Here is a 26,713-nt window from a genome sequence, read left to right on the forward strand (position 1 = left end):
TTATAAGGAAGTGAACATGTTTGATTTGTATTAACAAGCGCATCTTTAAACTATTACGAGTACAACTTCACCAAGTAAATAATAAATGTCTGACACTTTTTTGACGCCTTCAACGACACAGGCAGATATTGAACTTCCTCAAGATATGTGATTGTAAAGTTTTACAGTAGTCAAATAAGAAGGAATTTCTTCAAATCTGGCCGGGATAGGAAATTGAACGGTAAATTTGGGAAGAAAATCTTAAGCCTATATAACAGAAATTTCAGATTAGAAAAATAAAAGAATGAAACAAATGTAACTAAGCCTTTATTTACACAGAGTAAGTTTTTCACTTTTGCAAAGCGACACGAAGCGTTACTGAAAGCAGGTAGCTCGCGTTACTTGAATAAATAATATGCAGAATTTAAAACATTATTATCTTCGGTGGTCCAGCTTTTCCTGCAGATAAACGGTTTCTTATTTTTGAGTATGTATCTTTGTGCACGTTTAGATGTGTGCCAAATGTTACTAAGCGCAAAACTGTGAATCACGTCGACATCAAAGAGATCAATCCAGTGTTGAAATTATGTCAGGGTATCGTGCATCTATGAACTATATCTTAGAAGCTAACAATTATGTCAAAATGTTGCTTTTCCGATTTTCTTTTTAAATCGAAATGTCTTTAAAGAGATTTTGAATACCGTAATTCAACTAAATGCCGTAATGTTCAATACCGCGTTACGCGTATAATGTGAAACCGGGGAAAAGTAACATAACGACATATCAGGTGACCTCCTGACTCAGAGGTTATTCGAGTTGTTTATTCATATCAGGGGCGGGGGAGAACACTCTGCGCGCCTGGCACTTTTTTTGTGTTTGGATCATCCAACAAAAAGTGACGTCACATCCGGTAAAAAAGCGGGCTGAGCGGCAAAATAAAATTTGACTGCGACATAATCGTTCTCCCTGTAAGTAAAACAGCAATATTTCGCAATCGGCGAGATATTTCTAACGTTTTATCTGGCAATGATAAACAACATTTTGTCTTCTTCCTCGCCATATCGTTTGTTTGAGGAACAGAACAATAATTTATTCAAAAAGACGCTGTTTTGAAGGCGTGTGTTTTTACGAAATGTCGTCGTTTCTTTGTAGCTGAATTACACAGGACTCATCGTTTACGTGGAAATAATGAATTCTAGGTAAGTTGCACACAATTCAAACATCCTATTCTCTTATGTAGGCATTACACTGAGAGAAAAGCGCAATGTCAGTTTTCTACCCGTGGGAGAACCTATTTAACAGAAGCCCATTTTTTGAAATTTACCATTGACAAACACTTGAGAGTAATGGCGAGCTGTTAATCGTATCACACTGTAAAGACCGACACACATAACAGGGCGGAACTTTCTTGCCAATCGACACTCAAATTCTTGTTCGTGCTTGTGACTCAAACTGGCATTATAAATTCTGTTACGATTTGTTAAGAACCTTAAACGAGATATCTTAACTTTTCCCTTGGTAATCCCTTAATAATGGTAAACGCTTCCCTTAACATGTACATAAGCAGGCCGTGAACCCCGTAAGTATAAACAAGAGGATATTTTTATGGGCGATTCAGTAATCGGGGCATGTCGTGTTTTTTTTTTTTTTTTTTCAGTTACAATGTAATTTTTTTTTCTGTTTCAACAGTGTTAAATGTCAGTGACACTATAAAGTTTCAATACACCCGCCCCCCACCCCGCCCCGCCCCCCGCCCGATCCTGTGAGGTCAAGCATGCACCTTTAATTGCTTGGATTCCTTTCAATTGCTTTGTTTACAGACCAAGTGCCCTATCTTTTAATCCCTAACTATCAAATGTATTTGCAACTTATTTTGAAAGGTTACTTAGACATTTTGCCCTATTTTCAGTCAGTCTGCTTTCTCTATATAAGCTTACATAAAGACATTTCAGTTCCAGGGAATGAGAGAACCCTAGCAATTCTGACAATTCTCTCTCATAGAGTTCAATTATTTTTAATTCATCACGCTTTCAATGTGCAATCTTAACAAACTGTTTGCAAACAGTAATGAAATATCATGCCCCAACACCCAGCCATAAAAGGAAGTCTGGGAACAGGCAATAGCAACAATGACACTGCCAGGCTGGTGAATGTTACAAGCTATTATGAACTCATGTCTGACAATGATGAGTGACCATGAAACATGGTGCAGTGAAACTGAACAACCAGACTGCGACTGACATTGCTAGTGTTAGTCTTGTGAAAGTGATTGCTAGCTAGTAGTGTCTGTGAACTTGGACCAGACCAGAAAAGAAAAGGTTCCATACTAGAAGTTGACTGAGAGTAACAGGTTTGTACTCAAAAACTGAAGAAGCTGCCTGATCAGACAGTCTTAAAGCCAGCTTCATCGCAACTTGTCAAGAGTTCCTGGATTGTGTATGTGGGAGGACTCCATGTAATGACATATATCGGGAAGCTCTACTCAAAAGTTTTCAGGCTTCAGATATAACTATTAAAGGGTAAGGGATCTCTGACAAGTTGAATTCAGCTGTATAATGAAAGGGTACGGAAATCTTTCTTTTAGGGATTTCCGTTCTTCTAGTTCTAAAATGTTGTTGATAATCTCTCGTTTACTCTCATGAGCCAGAATGAGGGGATTCTGATATAAGGGTTTAGAAAAGGGATACAGTATTAAGGGGTTGGACCTTGAGGTGGAGCTTCCCCATTTAAAACTATGTAGAATACCTCCCCCCCCCCCCCCCCCCCAAACCTCTCCTTGTGTAACAAGGATGTTCAAATTGTTTTCTGGAAAAAAGCAAAAAACAAAACAGAGCCAATTTAAGGGATTGTGTGGTTGACAATGTAAGTTCCCATTCGTATTTTGAATTAAAATGGGCCTAACGTTATCCACAACAGTATAAAATAACCATACTTTGCAGCTTCGGAGAGAGACTCAAACTGGTAATGAAAACATAACTTTTATTTTTGCCCCTTCCTTTGTACCTTGTGATATTTTTAGGGAAATTCTCAATACGTCTCTGCCTAAAGAGAATAAAAAATAGAAATGAAAATCACTTTTTTTTTATCTTGAAAATGATCTCTGAGACAAAAACGTCCTTTTTATGGCTAGTTATTATCTTACAATGTGCTGTGAAGAAACTGATTATAGGAAAATATAAATGTTCAACAACAAAAAATGAACAGAAAAAAAAAACAAACTTTTTCAGAGGAGCTCCTCTATTCTTCAATAGAATCTGTTTTTACACTTTCACACCAAAGAAAACACCACAGAAATGAGAATTATTGTTGTGTCTGAGCTGCATATTTTTTAAATGGAAACATTTCCCATAAAATTTCTACATTATATTCTTGCCAGTACATGTATGACAACATACCAAATATATTTTGGAGAGAGGAGTACTTATAAAATTAATACAAACTGGTGTAGTTTAATTTTCCATTTAATTTTTGTAAACCTCCTACAGAATGCAACATTTGGTTAGGTTGCAATTCACAGTCAAGGAAGAAATCACACCAAGGTGGCTTTGTATCTTTATTATGATTTCCATTATCAGTAAAAAAAAATCACACTTGGACAGGTCTCTTGATCATGAGGGTATTTGCTCATTTACCACCTATAAAAAACAAGATATAATGTATCATTTTTACCTGTGCTGTAAATTTTTCAATTGAAATCAGTTTGTTTTCACTTTTAGAGTGGTTTTTAAAAAGGATCACAAACACACCACCCACCCCTCAGTCCCTATTCCTACCCTACAACAGTACAGCCAGGATCCCATATCAACCCCCAACATAAGTGATAACTTACCATAATACTCCTACACTACAATACAATCTTTGTACAGACAGACCTAGATTCAAACATCAGATCTCTTACTTTTTGGTCCACTTCATCTCCACTAGGCTATGAAAGCAACCATTGCAAATGTCCTTATATTTGTTGGTCTAATTTATTGTTGCTCTCAGATTCCCCCTTCCCCTTTGATGGAATTAAATTGGTTTAAAAAAATAAACTGGTTTAAACAAATTAAAGCAGAGGTAGAAATTGAGCCATAAAATTACTATAATTTTAGTATGAGGATATTGAAATATAACTATACTATTAATATCCATATGTTCTATTGTAAAGACAGTGTAACTACTCAAATTGACCTTCATTGTCAGAGACAAAAACCTAAAAACATCTAAACACAGGTCAGTGAGGATATTGCCAGTTTTGCTTTTGACAACCACCATTCTGCCTCAAAAATATAGAAGATAATGACAATAATAACAGAACCAACGTCTGTCAATTCAATAACCACACCAAATTCCCCTCCAAATTCCTTTCGACACCTTACAGTAAAATTTTGCCAACAGCATAAATTCAACTCAATGCTTTAAAGTGCTTCTATCCTTAAATTTTTACCCCTTGAGTCAGAATTTTCAGGTGTGTCACATAGAATTCCACAAAAGATTAAAAATGCTGTTTACCCTTTGCAAATATCTGCATCAGTTCCAAAGATATGTAGGTTTGAAAAATAGAAATATGCAAATGAGGCGACTGATGTTGTCATACACTTAACCCAATATTACATCAGGTTGGTAGGCTTATAGTTAGAACTACAGGAAACACACCTATGGCTATAAAAATTATATACAGCCTGTATTTTCTCATGGCAACTTGCTCTTTTCCAGTCCCCTCTAACCTGATTTCACTAATTCAGTGATTTTCAGCTTGAAAACGTTAAACGAGGCTATGACTTTGACCTTGCCTGTTAATATGCTTCCTAGATCGTGCTGATGATGCACCATTGACAAGTATCAAAATGGAAAGCCAAAGGTGGCCAGAAAAGCCTATAATCATCAGGGAAGGTTGAAACCCAGTATGTCGCCATGGTAACAAAACTGTTATGCTCATATTATGGAGGGCATCCGCAAATTTCATCATAATAGCACTTTAAAGCACTCTCCCTAGAAGGCCATGGTCCCTTGTATCTGGACAATAGTTCAAAACTTGCCTGGGATGAATGATCTAAACGGAAGGTGGGAGACTCCCAGAATATTGAGGAGAGTTGCTAGAATGATTGTATAATTATCTCTTTGCAGGAACCCATTAGACACTAACACTACTAACATGACTGATTTTGGACAATATATATTTTGTTTTTTGGATACATGTATACTGTTACTGCTCATACAAGAGGTACCTTGCTACTGAGTTAAGTCTTAATGTGTGTATTTTAAAGGAGAAGCTCACTCCAAAAAACATAAATTTTATGTCAACGCTAATGAAAACCTTCTGTCTGACAGATTTTGTCCTGATGGCTTGTGACAAGCCTTTTGACTACCACTCTGGGTTATGGCTGCTCTTGAGACATTATTTTGAGCTAAATATGCTCTAAACTCCAAAATAATAGCATTGAAGATAGTGAAGAGGATAATCGCTTGGAAAAAAAATAGATTTTGCTGACCTTGTGACAGATGCTAAGTCAGTTGCAGGTTCTTCTCCTTCCCACCAATTTCGAGTTGGACGGAATGAGGTCACATAAACACAGCCTCAGGCTGCCAAGACAGTTGCAAAATGGTGGCCTCCGAAGTCGCTTCTTAATTTCGAGATGAATTTCTTAAGGATAGCAGGCACTTCAGAGGCTGAACCTTTGGTGAGTGGAAATGCTGAATATTCACTTGCTATAAGTGAAGACAAAAAAAGTAAGCTTTTTGGAGTGACCTTCTCCTTTAAACTGAAAACATGTGAGCTAAATGCAACAAAATGTATATTAAACTTGGGCCAGGTCAGTATGATTTATTACAAGGTTTAAATCAGCCACAAAAAAATTGTTAGCAACTGATGTTACTTTGTGAAGGCTTCTGGAAGGGTTATACTTTTATAAAGCACCTGACAGCAAGTACTATTTTGGTTTTCTAAAGAAAGACTCTTGTTACTGCTTAAGGAAACTGTGTTTGGTACAGTAGGTGTCAAAATATTATGGCTTTGATGACATGATAATAGAGATATCAGCCTTGGTAATTTCAGGGATAGTGGATAACCAATCTCCAAATAATAGAGTTATGGGACTTCACTATCAAAGTGATGCCTGATGCTTATTATAAATTGTGTATATTACTCCTAAAATGTACGATCCAGAATTTTGTTTTGTGGGTAATAGCTCAAATTCATTTTCACCTCTGTGAGGTAAAAATATTCTTGAAACAACCAACACTGACAATTTTAAATTACAGTGGAACTCTGTTAATCCGGTTGCTGGGCCACAATAATCTGACCACATTAACAGTGTGGATAAAGGGGTTCTTTAAATAAGAAAATGACCGACTGACTGAGCCTTTGTTCAAGCCAGAATCAAGTGGCCATAATAACAAGGTGGCTATGTGAATGGGGTGGCCATAAGGTGGCGTTCCACTGTAGTGATGAACAGATAAGATGATCCTCTCAAACACCTACCCATAAAGATTTTGGAAAGTATAGTTTGTATATATTAATCAGTTAGACAACACACAACTTGGGCCCAGAGCTAACTAGAGATATTCCATTTTATATCCACACCCCCTTCCCCAGCCACACTCACTAAATAAGTCAATAGTTACCACCTAACAGAAAAGATAAAAGTGCAGAAATAACTCTTTCATAGCCCTGTCTAAAGCTCATGTCAACAGAGGAAGAGGGAGTGTGGAAATAAAATAGAATGGCCCTACTAGGGACCATTTATATGGTCTTGGGTACCCAAGACAACCCTTCTCCTGAGTTACCCTGGCCAAGCTAACTTTTCATTTATTTCTTTGAAAATTCAACCAACTGTTTACATTTAGGATCATGAACCTGTCTCGCCTGCAAGACAACAGGGGTGGGTGAGTTGTCTAGCCTTGGCTCATGTCACGCCTTGGCACCCTGACAGGCAGGACAACTTTTCTTTATATAAACACTTTGGCTTGGCTAACCAGGAATTTAGAATTTAAAGCAAAAATATCAATTTACAAAGAAGAGAAAATTAACTCAGCAAAACCCACTGTGATTGAATGAATGAGGGAAACTCAAACAAAGGGGGATATTGCCCATTTGATTATTCAATAAGGGTTTTGAATAGTCATGCAGGGTCAAATTCAGCCAAATGCATGGGGAAATAAATGGCAAACAATCACTTTAAGATCAAACCAAGCTAGAATTCTCAGCCCACCCACAATGGAGCAATCACAACTGACCTCTGTGAATTATTTGATGCATGCGTATGAGACAGCCATTTTTCATTCTTTCTTTACAAGATGGAAGGTAGATGCCATTTAAACATTGATCAAATAATGAACAAAGGTCCTGTTGCTACAGAGCTACATTGTATCCCCACCAGATTAACAGAAGATGAGGTGTTGTAAACAGATCTTTGGAAGAACTAAAAAAGCTGTGAAAACAATAATCAGTGGCCTGTGTTCCCACAGCATCTCTTGTTGAGTCAATTTCATATATAGAACATATCTTTAAAATCTCAAAATAGTCGAATTAACTAATTATGACTACCAAAATCTGCGATTCTCCCTACCCTATTTATTACCTTTTGTTTATGGTTTTATCAATAATGATGAAAAAGTAGCTTCTTCTAAACAACATTACCCAATTCAAGACCAGAGTACAAAACCCATATCCTATTTAAGGCCAAAATGGCCAAAACTGATACCCTATTTATGACCAAAACGACTGAAAAACCATACCTTTTGGGACCACACATACCCCTATAGTGCATATAAGGGAGTACCCCCGCCCCGGGTGACAGTAGAAGTGGGTACCTGTCAAAAGCGGAGGTAAAGTTAAGGGCTAAGGAGCTAACCCTAAACAGGCCAACCCCCCTCTTTTGGAACTGCCCAAAGAAGTTGATCCCCAGGCCAGCATTGCAGTTCAGACAATACAGAGGAATGTACAATTAACCACTGGATAAAATTTGAATTCTATCCAGCATACATGTATATTTATGAACAACTTCACAGTACCCGGGGGGGTACTCCCAGAAAATTTGGTGGGGAGTGCTTCACCCCTTTGTTGATCTCTTCGGGGAAATCTGATATCCCCAAAGTTCGCCTCTAACTCTCAACATTGCTTATTTCTTACAGAGAAAAACCGTATTCAACAAGAGATACGGAAATAGGATACTAACCTTGAGTATACGCTTCAGCATGTCTTTTCCACCACACGCTCGTGGATACAGAGCTTCAACTGTGTTCACTTTCAGAAAAAAACGGCTTCTGTTAAATATGTTCCCGTTGTATACAGTGCAAACTATGGCCAGCAATACTTCATCCAGGTTGTTGTTAACATTATAGGCTATTGCACTTAGTGTTATCACCGAATCACGAACAATAAGAACCAAAAGTCGGAACAACACCAGTTTTGAATATTTGTAAAATCCGCCATTCGATGACAGAAGGCTCTCCGTTATTTTCCTTCAAAACAATACTAAGCTGTTCTCTTTTGCCAACAGTTTTGCTTCAAAAGTCGAAGAAATGTGTCTTCAAGATATTTCTATCCTCAGTATGGAAGGACACGGACCTGATGGTTTGCAAATAGAAGAAAATCTTCCCCAATCGAAACGCCATTTCTGCGCTTTGTGAAACGAGCTGCGCGGCACCGTTTAAACCGGATGTGACGTCACTTTTTGTTGGATGATCCAGTACAAAAATTTCAGGAGTCTTCTGCCCCGCCCCTGATTCATATTTTTAAAGGACTCTCGACTGATCAAGACGATGAAAACGGCCAGGACTGTGTGTGCCACTCTATCGAATTTTATGGCCGTTTATGCTCGCTGTTTTACTGGAAATATTTTACAGAACAGCTCACAAGGACACTGGGAAGTTAAAATCGTTTCTATAGCAGCAGAAGGAACGTAATTAACGGTGAGTCGTTGTTTCCTGTTTTACACCGTTGACTTCCAAAGAATAACCTTGTGATTTGCATAAAATTGAACTCGCTTACATGCCGTAACATTTTATTTTACTGACGGAGAACATTTTAATTCCCAGAGCTATAACTTTTCGGGTGAAAAAAGCAATAACCAAGGTTTCCTAAAATGTAGATATTTTGACCAAATAATATATACCAGAGGCCATTTATACTAGTCAAAGTTGGCCTTTATTTGTTCCTTGCCAAGAGACACAAATGGCGGCTGTACAAATACCCTTCGTTAAAAAGCTACAAACAAAACTTCAAGAAACTTATTACACGATTTTAAAGTATAAGAATGAAATAATATTTGTGCCAAGTTTTGTTTTCATAGGATTGTTTTTACGCCCCAGCTGTTTTCGTAAAGACGCGTGCAATTCTGAACATTTTAAGTCGCAAAAACAGCCATTATATGCAAATTTCGAACTTTCTTAAATTTTGGCCCTAAAACAAATCGTTGGAACTTTAAACTTTTTTTCCTTGAATAAGTTCACTCAAAGGTATGTTTTGGCGAAATAAACGAAAAATCGATTTTGCGTGACTATCTTCCAATTCCCGACACTCGTAAAATCACACACACACTCACACAGAAAATCTCTCTTAATTTTCCTTGCGATTTATGACCTCGCTGTGATGAAACAGCCGAAGAATTTCCTTCATTTGCCTAAAACCACAAGAAATACTCGCAAAATTGCAAATAAATTAATGACCGTCGCTTCTGCCGAAATAAACTTGCAAAGTAAACACGATCTTATTTGTCACCTATCGAAAGCGAAAGCTGCAACTTCAGCGCATTCCATGGCTGACGTAATACCTTTTTTAGCGTGTTCATTATTCCGTTTGAATCCAACGCTTCGATAAAACCAAAAGAAGATATATTTTACCCACAACAAAGAAAACAATATCCGTAAAATTGTCCGTGTATTAATGTTTTAACAGCTTTTAGCGAATAAACATCACACGTTGCGTGACTCAAAATTTGGCCGAGAGGGAGTTTGGGTCTGGTCGCCGACAAAAAAAAAAAATAACAAGAAGATCTGTTAGATCTTATAACCGCGCTTTTAAAATTTAACTGTTTTCTTAGCACTACAGTCGCAACGCAGTGTACATTCCAAAGCAATCCTTGATGATTCATTGATTACCGTAGACACCAGATTACTTGATCAACACAAACTGTATTATTGCACCATCAGTCGTAACCGGTGTGAAATCTCCGATGACGTAATAGTCTTAATCTGGAGATTTCTTCGGGATACGTATGGGCATGAAGATACGAACACTATTAACAACAGCTTTCTTTCTTAAAAGTCACGATTAAATTAAATTGTTTTTTCCCTTGAGTAAAGGGCTAGCAAAGAAGTCACACAAGTTACATAATTCAAGAATTGCGTTATCCACGGCTATCCTTAGTACGGTGGTTATTTCCTTACCAATGACGTAATCCTTGCACGTTCTGACAAGTTCGTTGCTTGGCTTGCAAATGTTTAATTTTCCTTCCGATCTATAAACTCGCTGCGATGAAACCGTCAAAGAATTTACTTCATTTGCCTAAAACCACAAGAAATACTCGCAAAATTACAAATAAATTAATGAACGTCGCTTCTGGCGAAATAAACTTGCAAAATAAACACGATCTTATTTGTCACGTAGCGAAAGTGAAAGCTGCAACGTCAACGCATTCCATGGCTGACGTAATACCTTTTTTTAGCGTGTTTATTATTCCCTTTAAATCCAACGCTTTGATAAAACGAAAAGAAAAAATATTTTTTTCACAACAAAGAAAACAATATCCGTAAACTTGTCCGTCTATTTATGTTTTAACAGCTTCTGCCGCGAAAACATCACACGTTGCGTGACTCAAACTTTGGCCGAGCGGAGGTCTGCGTCTGGTCACCGACAAAAAAAAAAAAAACGATCTGTTAGATCTTATAACCGCGCTTTTAAAATTTAACTGTTTTCTTAGTACTACAGTCGCAACGCAGTGCATATTCCAAAGCAATCTTTGATGATTCATTGATTACTGTAGACATCACAGCACTTGATCAACATAAACTCTATTATCGCACCATCAGTCGTAGCCGTTGTGACATCTCCGATGACGTAATAGTCTTAATCTGGAAGTTTCTTCGGGATATGTATGGGCATGAAGATACGAACACTATTACAAACCGCTTTCTTTCTTTAAAGTCACGATTAAATTTAATTGTTTTTTTCCCTTGAGTTAAGGGTTAGCAAAGAAGTCACACGAGTCACATAATTCAAGAATTGCGTTATCTACGGCTATCTTTAGTACGGTGGTTATTTCCCTATCAATGACGTAATCTTTGCACGTTCTGACACGTTCTTTGCTTGGCTTGCAAACATTTAATTTTCTTTCCGATCTATGAACTCGCTGCGATGAAACAGTCAAAGGATTTACTTCATTTGCCTAAAACCGCAAGAAATACTCGCAAAATTACAAATAAATTAATCACCGTCGCTTCTGCCGAAATAAACTTGCAAAGTAAACACGATCTTATTTGTCACGTAGCGAAAGTGAAAGCTGCAACGTCAGCGCATTCCATGGCTGACGTAATACCTTTTTTTAGCGTATTTATTATTCCCTTTAAATCCAACGCTTTGATAAAGCGAAAAGAAAATATATTTTACCCACAAAAAAGAAAACAATATCCGTAAAATTGTTCGTGTGTTTATGTTTTAACAGCTTCTGGCGGAAAAACATCACACGTTGCGTGACTCAAAGTTTGGCCGAGCGGAGGTCTGCGTCTGGTCACCGACAAAAAAAATACAAAAAAAAATAATAAACCACGGATAAACCTAGAACCGCGCTCGGCCCATGGCCGCGCGGTTAATAATAAACCCCGGGTAAACCAAGAACCGCGCTCGGCCCATGGCCGCGCGGTTAATAATAAACCAAGGGTAGATTATGAACCGCGCTCGGCCCATGGCCGAGCGGTTAAAAAATAAACCACGGGTAAACCATGAACCGCGCTTGGCCCATGGCCGCGCGGTTAACAAGAAGATTTTTGTCTCTAGTGCGAAGCACAGACACCATGAGAAAACGCTAAAATCCTCTGGTAAGTGCTTCATATATGGCAAATTATTATGTCATACGAATAAAGTTTCACCGAGGTTTCTCCTACGTGACGGCACGGCGGAAAAACCGCTGCTCATGCGCAGTAGATTTCGGTTCGTCTTCCCGCCTTTCCATTTTCAAAATGGCGGACGACGAATCAAAAACGAACACGTCATTGTCATGGCTTTTGGCAACATCTTGCCCGCTCAAGGCAGTTACAATCAAGTCGGCTACTTTGGGCAATGATCCGTGCTGCTGTTTTGACTGTGATCGAGAGGATCGGAACGGTGTTGTCAGTTTTCTCAGGCCATGAAGACAGCTCTTCCGAAAGGAAACTTTCAGCTTTTCCAAATTCATCCGAGGTACCGTTTTTCCTTTTCTTAAGGTCGTGTCAAGTTCTTTAAGGTTTTGAACCGCAATTTCTTGTAGCTTGTTTAATTTTACGGAACATATAGAATATGACTTTTTTTTCGTGCTGATGAAAATTTTTAAATGCTATTTGTTCATGAACTTTTGTGTCGTTGCCTAAAGAAAGAAAAGGAGGACGAATTCGTAAGTAGTACACACTAATGCCTAATGTTGTTGTGTTTTTCGCTTGTGTGCTACTCATTCGTGCTTTGTTTTGCCGCTTCAGTGGTGCCATGTACTGCCATGAGCTGAGAACTTGTAGTAAGCTTATAGAGGTTTAGTATGGCATTGTAGAAAGTTGTATTGTATATGTAATACAGCTTGAAGGATAAAATAAATTGCTCTTTGTTTATGTTAGCCTGTGTTTGATATTATGGCTTATGCTACTTCGCACTTACTACGATTCTTGTTCCTTCGCTACGCAGCTTTCCCCGCAGCTGCGGGCTTCGTTATTGCAAACATATCTCCATTGTGTTAACGAAAAAAGCAATCCGCCAAAAGGGGTTCTTGTTCCACTTTATACTGGGGGAACATTCGTTCATGTGAAGGCTTGTAGTTACATCGAAATTCAGTCAGTGTAAAACGCAGACTGTGCACTGGAGACTGCAGAGTGAGGGGGAAATACATACTGCAGACATTATTATAACTGAATCGTGTTTTATCGAGAGCTAACCTTAAACAGGCTAACTGGAGAAAATATTCAGGCTAACCCTGGGGCAGATACAGAGCAGGGGTTTCGAGATACGAGCTGCCAAAAGGCGGTCCCCTGTAGGGGGACCAGTGGCTTTCATGCTGGAAATTTTTGAAATTGTGGTCCTTGAATTGGAAATAGGATTTCTTTTATTCTGAGGCCAAGTTAGCATGTTACGCTTTATTTTATTTATTTTTTAATCTAGGGGGTTCAACCGAACCAGCCAAAGCCCCCTAGATCCTTCCCAGCTAACCCGAGTGATATTCAGTCTAACCCTAGAACTATTTACGCGTAACTCTCACTTCTTTTAGCTTGAATAAGGTTGGTCTGTTTACTGTTAACACACAGTAACAGTTAAAAAGTCTTCAGTCTGCATTTTAACACCTGACCTGCAGTCCAAAGTCTGCGTCTTACACTGACCACGTTGGAAAGCATGCCTTTTTGCAAAAAGCACCATTGTGAGAAAACACATGAAAACTGCACCATCCCTCCTCCCCCAATAGTAAGTTTAAGTCTTGTTCCAAGCAAATACCATATGCCATCTCTCCTAGATACTTTTAAGGAGAAGGTTCAGTAGCCTACACTGCAACAAAATTCTACTGTTTCATATAATTGTGTTCCAGATAAATTCTATACCCTTGCAGACCCTGCCACCAAATTTTGTTTACTCTCTCCCCCAACTTCCAACCATCTTAAGGGGTCACCACCTTATTGTGGAGGGATGGTTTTTGTATCTAAGACCCTGTGAGCTATGTCAGCTGGAGTCTTGTACTTCTGGTAGGTTGAAGGATAGGGACCAGACAAATTGTGATCACCTAGCTTTCTAGGTTGGGTGTTGGGCTGAGGGCTGATAACCCACTACTGTAGAAAATAAGACTATAGCAGATCCAGAAGATATTCAAATCTCTATCAACATCAGTGAAGCAACAAGGGCTAATATCATAACACATGCATTTGGAGCAAACCCCTTCCTCTGAACATCCCACTGAAAATGCCAGTTCACCTTCATACTTTCCTTTTCAAAATTTTAAGTTTCGAATTCTTCTTCCCCGCCCCCCACAACTCCTCAGAATTTCCATTGACCTCCCTTGAGGTGGATATGGTTATCTTCTGGCACCGCAATTCACTTTTTGGTAAATTAATCAGATCAGGCAAATGATGTCTCAGCAAAATGTTAATCTGATTAAAATGCAACTTAGAGATTTGCAACTCCAAAATAACTACATGTAAAAACTAGCATTAAGTTAACCTCTCCCATTCCCAAACAAAGAGACCAAACAAGCGCGACTAGAATTGTTTCATTAAAAACACCGCCCAAATATAGAAAACTAAACTGAAATAAAATAAAATCCAACACAAACACACAAGCAATGAGCATCATTAAAAAACTGGATCATTGGATAATGCAAGTTGAGAGTTTTCATTGTTTTAGCCATCAGGGGTTATGAGCCATTATACCATGCTCTACAAATATGGAAAGCGTATGCATGGTTTTTTGAGCATTTTTATTGTTATTTAAGTCTAGTTTTCCACCCGTGCCTGTTGGATATGAGAAGATTAAAGCCAACTCAGCACTACGTGCCTTGTTGGCTATCTATTATCTCATATCCAACACGCTCTCGTGGAATAATTGATAATTATTCACTCCCTAACGAGTGAATGATGCGTGATCCAAACAATAACAAAACGGCTGGCGAAAACTCATGTTCCGCCAGTGTTTCTGAAACGGAAATCCTGAGAATACAAGAAGATACTGTACCAGAAAACACAAAAAAGTCTTCAAAGTTTTGAATTTTCAATTTTCATTTCAAGTGAAAATGAAAACTTTGATTGAGCAATGAAATTATTTTGCAAACAGACTTTTCATTTAGATTGCTGATTTGAACTGTGTTAAAAGACCATTTAGCTAGATTGTGATCAACGAGCATTTTATCGCAGGTTAACTGAACTTGCCATGTTAGAAGATTCTGTCAAGAATTGTGCACATCTTCATACCGCTTGCATGTTTTCAACGCATGAATTGAGAGGTCAATTAAATTATCTTTTAATGGTTTCCTTTTCATCTGTTGTTGAGATCACTTTGTACATACACTAAAAACTTGTCAATCTCAGTGAATAACAGCCACTATTCACCTTGATTGCAAAGAATAATTGTTAAATATCGCATAAACTACCACACCAAAATATTATGATCTACAAATTTTTAAGAAGTCAAATCCCAACCAAGTTGTTTACCAAACTATAATTTTTCTGTCTTCAAACATTTTTCTTTATTAATTACTGGGGAATCCTGAAATACATGTTCCATGCATTTGGTTCCTTAATTATCCCATTTATTATTCCTTAATCTTTTTATGAAAGGGGACATATCATTTAGTATCCTCTCCAAGGAAGATGGCATTCATTTCATCCATGAAAAAAACTTCAAGTTGATGTACATGGCCATGTCACACTGTCTCCAGCCAGAGAGTCAAGTAATTGAAAGAGAGGAGAGTGTGAAAATCTGAGGTCTAACTGTGCAAAAAAAGAGGGAAAATGTAAAATTAAATTAAGCTATACTTTGGCTTCATCCTTTGAATACTTATTACATTGCAAGAAGAAATGTCATTAACTTAGTATCTGCACTGTTCATACATTATAAAATACTGCGTAGAGCATTAAAGACTATGCAACTCGTTTCAACCTATATTGTGAATACCTCAGTCATTTTGCTAGCTTTGTAACTGGGAAGTTTAAATCATGTAGTACAACATAATCATGAAGTACAACAAAAGGAGTGTTACTTCTCGAGGTTTCACTCAATAAAAAATAAATAAATAAAAACATTTCATTAACCTCATCATCATCAGACTAATTAAACCCAAGAAAAGTCTGCCTTCAGGTCAAAAAATAATTTTACAAGATAACTTTTAAAAACTCTTTCAAAACCACGCAATTAGTCCATTCAATAACAACGAAACAAAAAAACTTAGTGTACATCTGTCATATCAGATTCTTGCACACTTTATTTACATGTGTCGGTGGGCTTTGAAGAACGAGGTATATAATAATAGTTGCTATTCTTATTCAATGAGATGCTAATAAGTGGCCGGGTATTCTGAAGTTTAGCCAAACATTGCATGTAAGATTTATATCCTTAAATCTACAAAATTAAGCTCATTTACAGTACAGTGTCAACGGTTTTCGTCACTTATTTATATCAACATGGCAGACAAAAAACCTGACGGGTCTCTTCCCAGAGGCAAGTCAAGATATGACGGGTAATTCAAATGATAGCGAACAAAATCTTCAACTTTTAAAATGCAGACTCATCGAGCCAAAAAGTTTCCGAAGCCACACACGAACTAGGAAATGTTGCCACTAGCAAAAATCAACCATTTACGGAAGGAAAGGAAGGAAAACTTGGCTTACCTTTCAATATAGCTTTCCATTATGCTGTGTTCATTGTGTTAAGTCATCTGTACACCAATATCTGCAGCAGAAGAGTATTGTAAATAAACTAAGCACGTGCTTCCGCTTGGCACAAAATGAACACGACACCAACGCACAAAAGAAATCACAACACAAAGAATAACACTCAAAGAAAGCGACAAAACCAGGCTAACATTTGCAACATACTTACTTTTGCTTAATCCGCATACTCTGTGACAAGTAGAGGTTCTAACTGGGTAAAAATCCACAATATTTCTTGCTGTTCGATGCTCCCGCTTGCAAAATGTTCAGACATTTTCGAAACTTGTTTGCAGCCGCAAATTGTCAGCGGCGAGCGCTTGAGCATGCTCCAAGACAACGGATTTTTCAGCCAATCAGCCGTTTTTCCGCCGTGCCGAATGATTCATGTAATGTGTCACGTAGGGCACGGCGGAAAAACGCTGATTGGCTGAAAAATCCGTTGTCTTGGAGCATGCTCAAGCGCTCGCCGCTGACAATTTGCGGCTGCAAACAAGTTTCGAAAATGTCTGAACATTTTGCAAGCGGGAGCATCGAACAGCAAGAAATATTGTGGATTTTTACCCAGTTAGAACCTCTACTTGTCACAGAGTATGCGGATTAAGCAAAAGTAAGTATGTTGCAAATGTTAGCCTGGTTTTGTCGCTTTCTTTGAGTGTTATTCTTTGTGTTGTGATTTCTTTTGTGCGTTGGTGTCGTGTTCATTTTGTGCCAAGCGGAAGCACGTGCTTAGTTTATTTACAATACTCTTCTGCTGCAGATATTGGTGTACAGATGACTTAACACAATGAACACAGCATAATGGAAAGCTATATTGAAAGGTAAGCCAAGTTTTCCTTCCTTTCCTTCCGTAAATGGTTGATTTTTGCTAGTGGCAACATTTCCTAGTTCGTGTGTGGCTTCGGAAACTTTTTGGCTCGATGAGTCTGCATTTTAAAAGTTGAAGATTTTGTTCGCTATCATTTGAATTACCCGTCATATCTTGACTTGCCTCTGGGAAGAGACCCGTCAGGTTTTTTGTCTGCCATGTTGATATAAATAAGTGACGAAAACCGTTGACACTGTACTGTAAATGAGCTTAATTTTGTAGATTTAAGGATATAAATCTTACATGCAATGTTTGGCTAAACTTCAGAATACCCGGCCACTTATTAGCATCTCATTGAATAAGAATAGCAACTATTGTTATATACCTCGTTCTTCAAAGCCCACCGACACATGTAAATAAAGTGTGCAAGAATCTGATATGACAGATGTACACTAAGTTTTTTTGTTTCGTTGTTATTGAATGGACTAATTGCGTGGTTTTGAAAGAGTTTTTAAAAGTTATCTTGTAAAATTATTTTTTGACCTGAAGGCAGACTTTTCTTGGGTTTAATTAGTCTGATGATGATGAGGTTAATGAAATGTTTTTATTTATTTATTTTTTATGGAGTGAAACCTCAAGAAGTAACACTCCTTTTGTTGTACTTCATGATTATGTTGTACTACATGATTTAAACTTCCCAGTTACAAAGCTAGCAAAATGACTGAGGTATTCACAATATAGGTTGAAACGAGTTGCATAGTCTTTAATGCTCTACGCAGTATTTTATAATGTATGAACAGTGCAGATACTAAGTTAATGACATTTCTTCTTGCAATGTAATAAGTATTCAAAGGATGAAGCCAAAGTATAGCTTAATTTAATTTTACATTTTCCCTCTTTTTTTGCACAGTTAGACCTCAGATTTTCACACTCTCCTCTCTTTCAATTACTTGACTCTCTGGCTGGAGACAGTGTGACATGGCCATGTACATCAACTTGAAGTTTTTTTCATGGATGAAATGAATGCCATCTTCCTTGGAGAGGATACTAAATGATATGTCCCCTTTCATAAAAAGATTAAGGAATAATAAAAGGGATAATTAAGGAACCAAATGCATGGAACATGTATTTCAGGATTCCCCAGTAATTAATAAAGAAAAATGTTTGAAGACAGAAAAGTTATAGTTTGGTAAACAACTTGGTTGGGATTTGACTTCTTAAAAATTTGTAGATCATAATATTTTGGTGTGGTAGTTTATGCGATATTTAACAATTATTCTTTGCAATCAAGGTGAATAGTGGCTGTTATTCACTGAGATTGACAAGTTTTTAGTGTATGTACAAAGTGATCTCAACAACAGATGAAAAGGAAACCATTAAAAGATAATTTAATTGACCTCTCAATTCATGCGTTGAAAACATGCAAGCGGTATGAAGATGTGCACAATTCTTGACAGAATCTTCTAACATGGCAAGTTCAGTTAACCTGCGATAAAATGCTCGTTGATCACAATCTAGCTAAATGGTCTTTTAACACAGTTCAAATCAGCAATCTAAATGAAAAGTCTGTTTGCAAAATAATTTCATTGCTCAATCAAAGTTTTCATTTTCACTTGAAATGAAAATTGAAAATTCAAAACTTTGAAGACTTTTTTGTGTTTTCTGGTACAGTATCTTCTTGTATTCTCAGGATTTCCGTTTCAGAAACACTGGCGGAACATGAGTTTTCGCCAGCCGTTTTGTTATTGTTTGGATCACGCATCATTCACTCGTTAGGGAGTGAATAATTATCAATTATTCCACGAGAGCGTGTTGGATATGAGATAATAGATAGCCAACAAGGCACGTAGTGCTGAGTTGGCTTTAATCTTCTCATATCCAACAGGCACGGGTGGAAAACTAGACTTAAATAACAATAAAAATGCTCAAAAAACCATGCATACGCTTTCCATATTTGTAGAGCATGGTATAATGGCTCATAACCCCTGATGGCTAAAACAATGAAAACTCTCAACTTGCATTATCCAATGATCCAGTTTTTTAATGATGCTCATTGCTTGTGTGTTTGTGTTGGATTTTATTTTTATTTCAGTTTAATTTTCTATATTTGGGCGGTGTTTTTAATGAAACAATTCTAGTCGCGCTTGTTTGGTCTCTTTGTTTGGGAATGGGAGAGGTTAACTTAACGGTAGTTTTTACATGTAGTTATTTTGGAGTTGCAAATCTCTAAGTTGCATTTTAATCAGATTAACATTTTGCTGAGACATCATTTGCCTGATCTGATTAATTTACCAAAAAGTGAATTGTGGTGCCAGAAGATAACCATATCCACCTCAAGGGAGGTCAATGGAAATTCTGAGGAGTTGTGGAGGGAGGAAGAATTCGAAACTTAAAATTTTGAAAAGGAAAGTATGAAGGTGAACTGGCATTTTCAGTGGGGTGTTCAGAGGAAGGGGTTTGCTCCAAATGCATGTGTTATGATATGAGCCCTTGTTGCTTCACTGATGTTGATAGAGATTTGAATATCTTCTGTATCTGCTATAGCCTTATTTTCTACAGTAGTGGGTTATCAGCCCTCAGCCCTCAGCCCAACACCCAACCTAGAAAGCCAGGTGATCACAATTTGTCTGGTCCCTATCCTTCAACCTACCAGAAGTACAAGACTCTAGCTGACATAGCTCATAGGGTCTTAGATACAAAAACCATCCCTCCACAATAAGGTGGTGACCCCTTAAGATGGTTGGAAGTTGGGGGAGAGAGTAAACAAAATTTGGTGGCAGGGTCTGCAAGGGTATAGAATTTATCTGGAACACAATTATATGAAACAGTAGAATTTTGTTGCAGTGTAGGCTACTGAACCTTGTCCTTAAAAGTATCTAGGAGAGATGGCATACGGTATTTGCTTGGAACAAGACTTAAACTTACTATTGGGGGAGGAGGGATGGTGCAGTTTTCATGTGTTTTCTCACAATGGTGCTTTTTGCAAAAAGGCATGCTTTCCAACGTGGTCAGTGTAAGACGCAGACTTTGGACTGCAGGTCAGGTGTTAAAATGCAGACTGAAGACTTTTTAAGTGTTACTGTGTGTTAACAGTAAACAGACCAACCTTATTCAAGCTAAAAGAAGTGAGAGTTAAGCGTAAATAGTTCTAGGGTTAGACTGAATATCACTCGGGTTAGCTGGGAAGGATCTAGGGGGCTTTGGCTGGTTCGGTTGAACCCCCTAGATTAAAAAAAATATATAATAAAGCGTAACATGCTAACTTGGCCTCAGAATAAAAGAAATCCTATTTCCAATTCAAGGACCACAATTTCAAAAATTTCCAGCATGAAAGCCACTGGTCCCCCTACAGGGGACCGCCTTTTGGCAGCTCGTATCTCGAAACCCCTGCTCTGTATCCGCCCCAGGGTTAGCCTGAATATTTTCTCCAGTTAGCCTGTTTAAGGTTAGCTCTCGATAAAACACGATTCAGTTATAATAATGTCTGCAGTATGTATTTCCCCCTCACTCTGCAGTCTCCAGTGCACAGTCTGCGTTTTACACTGACTGAATTTCGATGTAACTACAAGCCGTCACATGAACGAATGTTCCCCCAGTATAAAGTGGAACAAGAACCCTTTTGGCGGATTGCTTGTTTCGTTAACACAATGGAGATATGTTTGCAATAACGAAGCCCGCAGCTGCGGGGAAAGCTGCGTAGCCAAGGAACAAGAATCGTAGTAAGTGCGAAGTGGCATAAGCCATAATATCAAACACAGGCTAACATAAACAAAGAGCAATTTATTTTATCCTTCAAGCTGTATTACATATACAATACAACTTTCTACAATGCAATACTAAACCTCTATAAGCTTACTACAAGTTCTCAGCTCATGGCAGTACATGGTATCCACTGAAGCGGCAAAACAAAGCACGAATGAGTAGCACACAAGCGAAAAACACAACAACATTAGGCATTAGTGTGTACTACTTACGAATTCGTCCTCCTTTTCTTTCTTCAGGCAACGATACAAAAGTTCATGAACAAATAGCATTTAAAAATTTTCATCAGCACGAAAAAAAAGTCATATTCTATATGTTCCGTAAAATTAAACAAGCTACAAGAAATTGCGGTTCAAAACCTTAAAGAACTTGACACGACCTTAAGAAAAGGAAAAACGGTACCTCGGGTGAATTTGGAAAAGCTGAAAGTTTCCTTTCGGAAGAGCTGTCTTCATCGCCTGAGAAAACTGACAACACCGTTCCGATCCTCTCGATCACAGTCAAAACAGCAGCACGGATCATTGCCCAAAGTAGCCGACTTGATTGTAACTGGCTTGAGCGGGCAAGATGTTGCCAAAAGCCATGACAATGACGTGTTCGTTTTTGATTCGTCGTCCGCCATTTTGGAAATGGAAAGGCGGGAAGACGAACCGAAATCTACTGCGCATGAGCAGCGGTTTTTCCGCCGTGCCGAATCATTCTCTACTGGGTACCAGGAGGGTAATATCATCGATAATCACTCGTAATCTCTTCGTGACCCGAAATTAACAACCAATGACAGTCGGAACCAATCGAATGTGTATTAGTAAAGACGACAATTGCGTCATCACCATGTGCTTTCCACGACTACTCCCGACAACTGCAAGAAAACTGATTACGACGATTTGCTTTCGTTGCCAAAAGTGGAGCTGGTCCGACAGGTTAAAGAGAGAGTAGTGATACGTGTGTGATACGAGTTGTCCTATCGGTAAGTTACCTTTTAGTTTCTTACTTTGTGATGAATTTCTTAAGAGTCCCTGTCCATAAAAATGGAAAATATCTCGGCAAGGGTCGAAAATTCGATTTCGCTCATATTTTCATGGTAGATAGGCTAGGGCATGACAAAAACTAGTGGATAGTTTTTTTTGGCAAAATATCCTTTTATTTCAAAGAAATATACAAATTACCAAATTCCGTTAAAATCGTCATTTAACGCACCATTTTATTACACAAGTTTGAGAACCTCGCATGCAAAACCACATCATTCTTCCGTCTTTAAAACATTCAAATATTTTTGTGCAATGTTTAAATGTGTACTGGGTTGATTTTAGGGAATGTTGCGTTGTCTTTTTTTGGGTGCAAAATAATTAAATTTCGAAAACATGTATTTCATTCACTTAAAAATACTTCGTGAATATAATTAATTTTCACCATGTGCGAAACCTTCAAATGGATTAAGCTTCTGGTGGTTGAATCGCAGAAGGATGGTCTACAGATTCCTGTAAAAATTTCTTTGGGCAAATGATTGTGAGCGACGCGAGAGCTTTTCAAAGTACGTCAAAAATGCAAATATTTGACCATTCGTCGTCAAATTTCAATTTCCGGGTTAGACGTATATTTTAGCATGCGCCACACGACTTGACCTATGCTAAGTTGAAATAGACACAGAGCTGATACTTTCGAAATTTTCTAACCTCATTTGCTGTAAAAGGCAGGTCCAAAGCCGATTTGACGTGTTTCTCTCACCATTCGTCGCACATAAAGCAGAAGTTTGCTTTTGTTTACATAACGTCCGATGTACATCGCCAACTGTCAACTTATTTAACGGTCGAATACCATGAATCTGTGACCCTCTTTCGACACATATGATCACCACTGCATCTAAGTCAAAAACGGCTAAGTCATTTGTAGATAGTTGCTTGCTTTGCACTACACTAAAATATTACGTTTGATCATCATGGTTTGATGGCTTGAATCCTTGCTTGCAACGGTTCCTTGTTCGTCACGCAATGCTGTCATCCCATTTTAGGGGGTAGGGCTAGGACAATTTCTATCCTAATACGTAAGGCTCTGTAAGGCTTGGAATCACTGGGAGCACACAATCGTGTTGAGTAGGAAGAGATTGACTTAAGAAATGAAAAGAATGAATAGTTTACCATTGCCCCTGTTGTTATCTTTTACTCGAGCACCGCTACCTACATGCCCTGCGTAATACTGTAACGCTAAACTCATACCTAGGTCTTTTCGCACTATGCAATTATTTTTGGTTTACATGTAATACAGTGGGCTACCCTCTGGGAAATGGGTGGTGACCGCTTAATGGGGCTAGCCGCTTAAATAGAGGTTGGTGTACCTTGAATATTTAATTTTTCACTGTCGGGCTATAAATTTCTTGGTGAGCATGGAGTCAATTCAAGACAATCATGATAGACGTGCGTTTGAATTATCACTCGTCATGCACCTTCAATTTCAGACTCTTATCTGCCATCGCCCTTTCCAAAACAAAGTTCTTAAATTTTGGGTGGCCGCTTAATAGGGGTAAAGACAATAATGAAACCCTTATCGGAATGACCAAATGGTGGCCGCGGAGGTAACCGGTCAATAGGTGTTTTATTTACAATATTTTACTGACGATAATTTTGGACTGTATTGACAACAGTCCACTATTGTCTGTTACATACCAATGCCTCGCCACTATGCAAACAAAATACGCCAAATAAAATAGCATGGCCAGGGCTATTTACTCACGTAATTACGAATTAAATTTAGTCTGTTTTTCTCACGAATTAGACACGTTGTGATTTCCTATTTTTATTTCAGCTAGTTCTTGCTTCATTGATCTATAATTTGTTTATGGTGATTTTCTTAAAATTCTAGTGAGTACAGGCACTAGCTTTATCAGCCGTTGTCTGAAACGTCAGAACGTACAACAAACGCGATTGGACCGACGCCACGTACACTATAGAACACGATCATATAAATATACACATATTATTATATATATGAACAAACAGATGAACAATGATTAAATTGTTTCACTTATCCTGAGAGTACTCTATACAAAATAGATCAAAATGTGCAGCATATGCCGTGACAGCATTGCGTGACGAACAAATAACGGCTGTAAGATTGTGCTGCGCCGACACGCTTATCAGCAATGGTCAGCAATCGATCAAACGCAATATTTTGGCGAAGCGTAAAGCAAGCAACTATCTACAAATGACTCAGCCGTTTTAGACTTAGATGCGGTGATGTTCATAAGCGCAGAAAGATGGTCACAGATTCATAGTGTTCGACCAATAATAGCTTGACAGTAGGCGATGTACATCGGACGTTAACCTTGTATAAACAAAAGCAAACTTCTGCTTTATGTGCGACGAATGGTGAGAGATCGACTAGAAAAAAGTCAAATCGGCTTTGGACCTACCTTTTACAACAAATAAGGTTAGAACTTTTCCAGATTATCAGCTCTGTGTCTATTTCAACTTATTATAGGTCAAGTCGTGTGACACATGCTAAAATATACGTCTAACCCGGAAATTGAAATTTGACGATGGATGGTCAAATATTTGCATTTTTGACGTACTTTGAAAAGCTCTCACGTCGCTCACAATCATTTGCCCAAAGAAATTTTTATAGGAATCTGTGGACCATCCTTCTGCGATTCAACCACCAGAAGCTTGATCCATTTGAAGGTTTCGCACATGGTGAAAATTAATTATATTCATGAAGTACTTTTAAGTGAATGACATACATGTCTTCGAAATTTAATTATTTTGCACCCAAAAAGACAACGCAACATTCCCTAAAACCAACCCAGTACACATTTAAACATTGCAAAAAAATATTTGAGTGTTTTAGACAGAAGAATGATGTGGTTTTGCATGCGAAGCTGTCAAACTTGCTTAATAAAATGGTGCGTCAAATGACGATTTTAACGGAATTTGGTAATTTGTATATTTCTTTGAAATAAAAGGATATTTTGCCAAAAAAACTATCCAGTAGTTTTTGTCATGCCCTAGCGTATCTACCATAAGAATATGAGCGAAATCGAATTTTCGACCCTTGCCGTGAAATTAAGAATTTGTCTGATTTTGACAGGCAGGCACTCTTAAGACGTATTTTCTCAGTATGCCACAGCTTTCGAAATATGTGTCAATCCGGCTGAATGAAAGGTTTCGAAAGGTGCTTCAAAGTTGAAGATCAAGGTACTTGGCGCCGAGAGAATCTCCATGCTGCAATTTTGCGACCGTATGTGAAGAGGATACAGATTAAGCTTTATGAGCCCCATTTGGGGAAAGGAAAGCCCGTTATGGGAAATATTGAGCCCCTTTTGGGGATAACAAAGCCCGCTGAGGGATTAAATAAGCCCTGTCAGGGAAATGTAAACGGCAGAAAATCTTTCGCCGCCGAAGGATTTAATGTGAAAATACCTTTCATTAGCCTAACATATACGAAAGCTGTGGCGATTTCCTTCTGACAAAGTCTTGTTAAATATCACCCAAGGGTCGTTTTTACTGAATCTTTCCATGCGATGGTTAGCACTGATGAGGAGGTGTGCTCGCCGTGTGAGAGAGTATTTGATAGACATTGCAAAGTACAGCAAAAACGTCATAGAGACCGAGAGCCGTCAAGATTACCGATAAAAAAGATTATGAGCTCCATGAAAAAGAGAAAAGCTAGACGCAAGCTGAAGCGCATTTTCAGGAAATCTACTCCTAAATCTTCAAGTTTGAACAAGTTAGCGACTGACTATAAGTTATGGTATGTAACATACGTACACAGATGCGACTGTTTTTTTACCAACTTTGCAAATCCTAAAAGATGGGCAGCAAACAAGTTGTTACAAAATAGTAAACAAGCAAGTATGCATTGTTTAGTTGAGCACAAAACACTGAAATCATGTAGCTGTACCAAAAGATATTGTGTATTGAAAATGAAGCTTTTGATGTCCGGTGATATCGAGTTAAATCCACGCCCTGAGCAAAGTGTCTGTGATCAAACTGCATTGTCAGTAAGTTCCACCTTATTGTTAAACTATCGATTACGTCAGCTGGGATTGAGACCTCTTGATGTTGGTGGTGCAAGTGACTGTTTTTTTTAGAGCTGTGTCACATCAGTTGTATGGTGATTCAAGTCATCACCTGCACATAAGAGAAGTTGGTGTTCAATACCTCAGGGATAATCCTGAAAGTTTTATTGAAAGCAATACAGAGCATTCATGGAATGATTATTTAAGTAATATGTCAATGCAAGGTACATGGTGTGATGCACTAATTGTTCAAGCATTTGCAGAGTCTCAACATGTAAATATTTATATCATAGAATCCCATGAAAATTTTGCTGAGGTCACTTTGGTAGAGCCCAATCACTTATCACAACAGCCACCCGCAACATTATATTTAGGTCATGTAAATGAAGTACATTATGTATCAACAGTGCCATATAGCTCTGACTTAGAAAATCAGCATAGTAATAATCATTTGAAGTTAATAGAACAAAATGTTCTTTCTGAACAACCACATGTTAACATGAGTCGAAAAAGGAAACGTGGTCCTTGCATGAGGAAATTTAGGTTAACTACTGAGACCAGTCAAAATAAGTCCAAAACTCCTTAGC

The 26,713-nt window shown here is 38.1% G+C and overlaps 1 protein-coding gene, 3 long non-coding RNA genes and 1 pseudogene across 4 annotated transcripts in view; 3 read left to right on the top strand and 2 right to left on the bottom strand.

Annotated features, from left to right (window-relative positions):
• Nucleotides 1-2,941: 2,941 nt before the first annotated feature.
• Nucleotides 2,942-8,687, bottom strand: LOC149116770 (uncharacterized). Its single transcript, XR_016205780.1, has 2 exons — nt 8,139-8,687; nt 2,942-3,614 (listed from the first exon to the last, which is right to left on the bottom strand). It is a non-coding gene; the product is annotated as an uncharacterized LOC149116770 (long non-coding RNA).
• Nucleotides 8,688-15,115: 6,428 nt separating this feature from the next.
• Nucleotides 15,116-16,882, bottom strand: LOC149116771 (uncharacterized). The gene is made up of 3 exons (XR_016205779.1): nt 16,718-16,882; nt 16,507-16,567; nt 15,116-15,609 (listed from the first exon to the last, which is right to left on the bottom strand). It is a non-coding gene; the product is annotated as an uncharacterized LOC149116771 (long non-coding RNA).
• Nucleotides 16,883-16,990: 108 nt separating this feature from the next.
• LOC110056337 (uncharacterized) lies at nt 16,991-18,757 on the top strand. The gene is made up of 3 exons (XR_016205778.1): nt 16,991-17,155; nt 17,306-17,366; nt 18,264-18,757. It is a non-coding gene; the product is annotated as an uncharacterized LOC110056337 (long non-coding RNA).
• Nucleotides 18,758-21,685: 2,928 nt separating this feature from the next.
• The window catches only part of LOC149116772 (uncharacterized), a 12,498-nt gene continuing 7,470 nt past the window's right edge, over nt 21,686-26,713 (top strand). Inside the window, exon 1 of the mRNA XM_089283801.1 lies at nt 21,686-22,082. The gene's annotated coding sequence lies outside the window, so the exon portion shown is untranslated. The remainder of the gene's footprint in view (nt 22,083-26,713) is intronic.
• The window catches only part of LOC149116773 (uncharacterized), a 1,619-nt pseudogene continuing 168 nt past the window's right edge, over nt 25,263-26,713 (top strand).

This window comes from Orbicella faveolata, unplaced genomic scaffold, assembly GCF_042242905.1.
Source record: "Orbicella faveolata isolate gen_17 unplaced genomic scaffold, um_ofav_v1 contig_12, whole genome shotgun sequence".
Classification (NCBI taxonomy): domain Eukaryota; kingdom Metazoa; phylum Cnidaria; class Anthozoa; order Scleractinia; family Merulinidae; genus Orbicella; species Orbicella faveolata.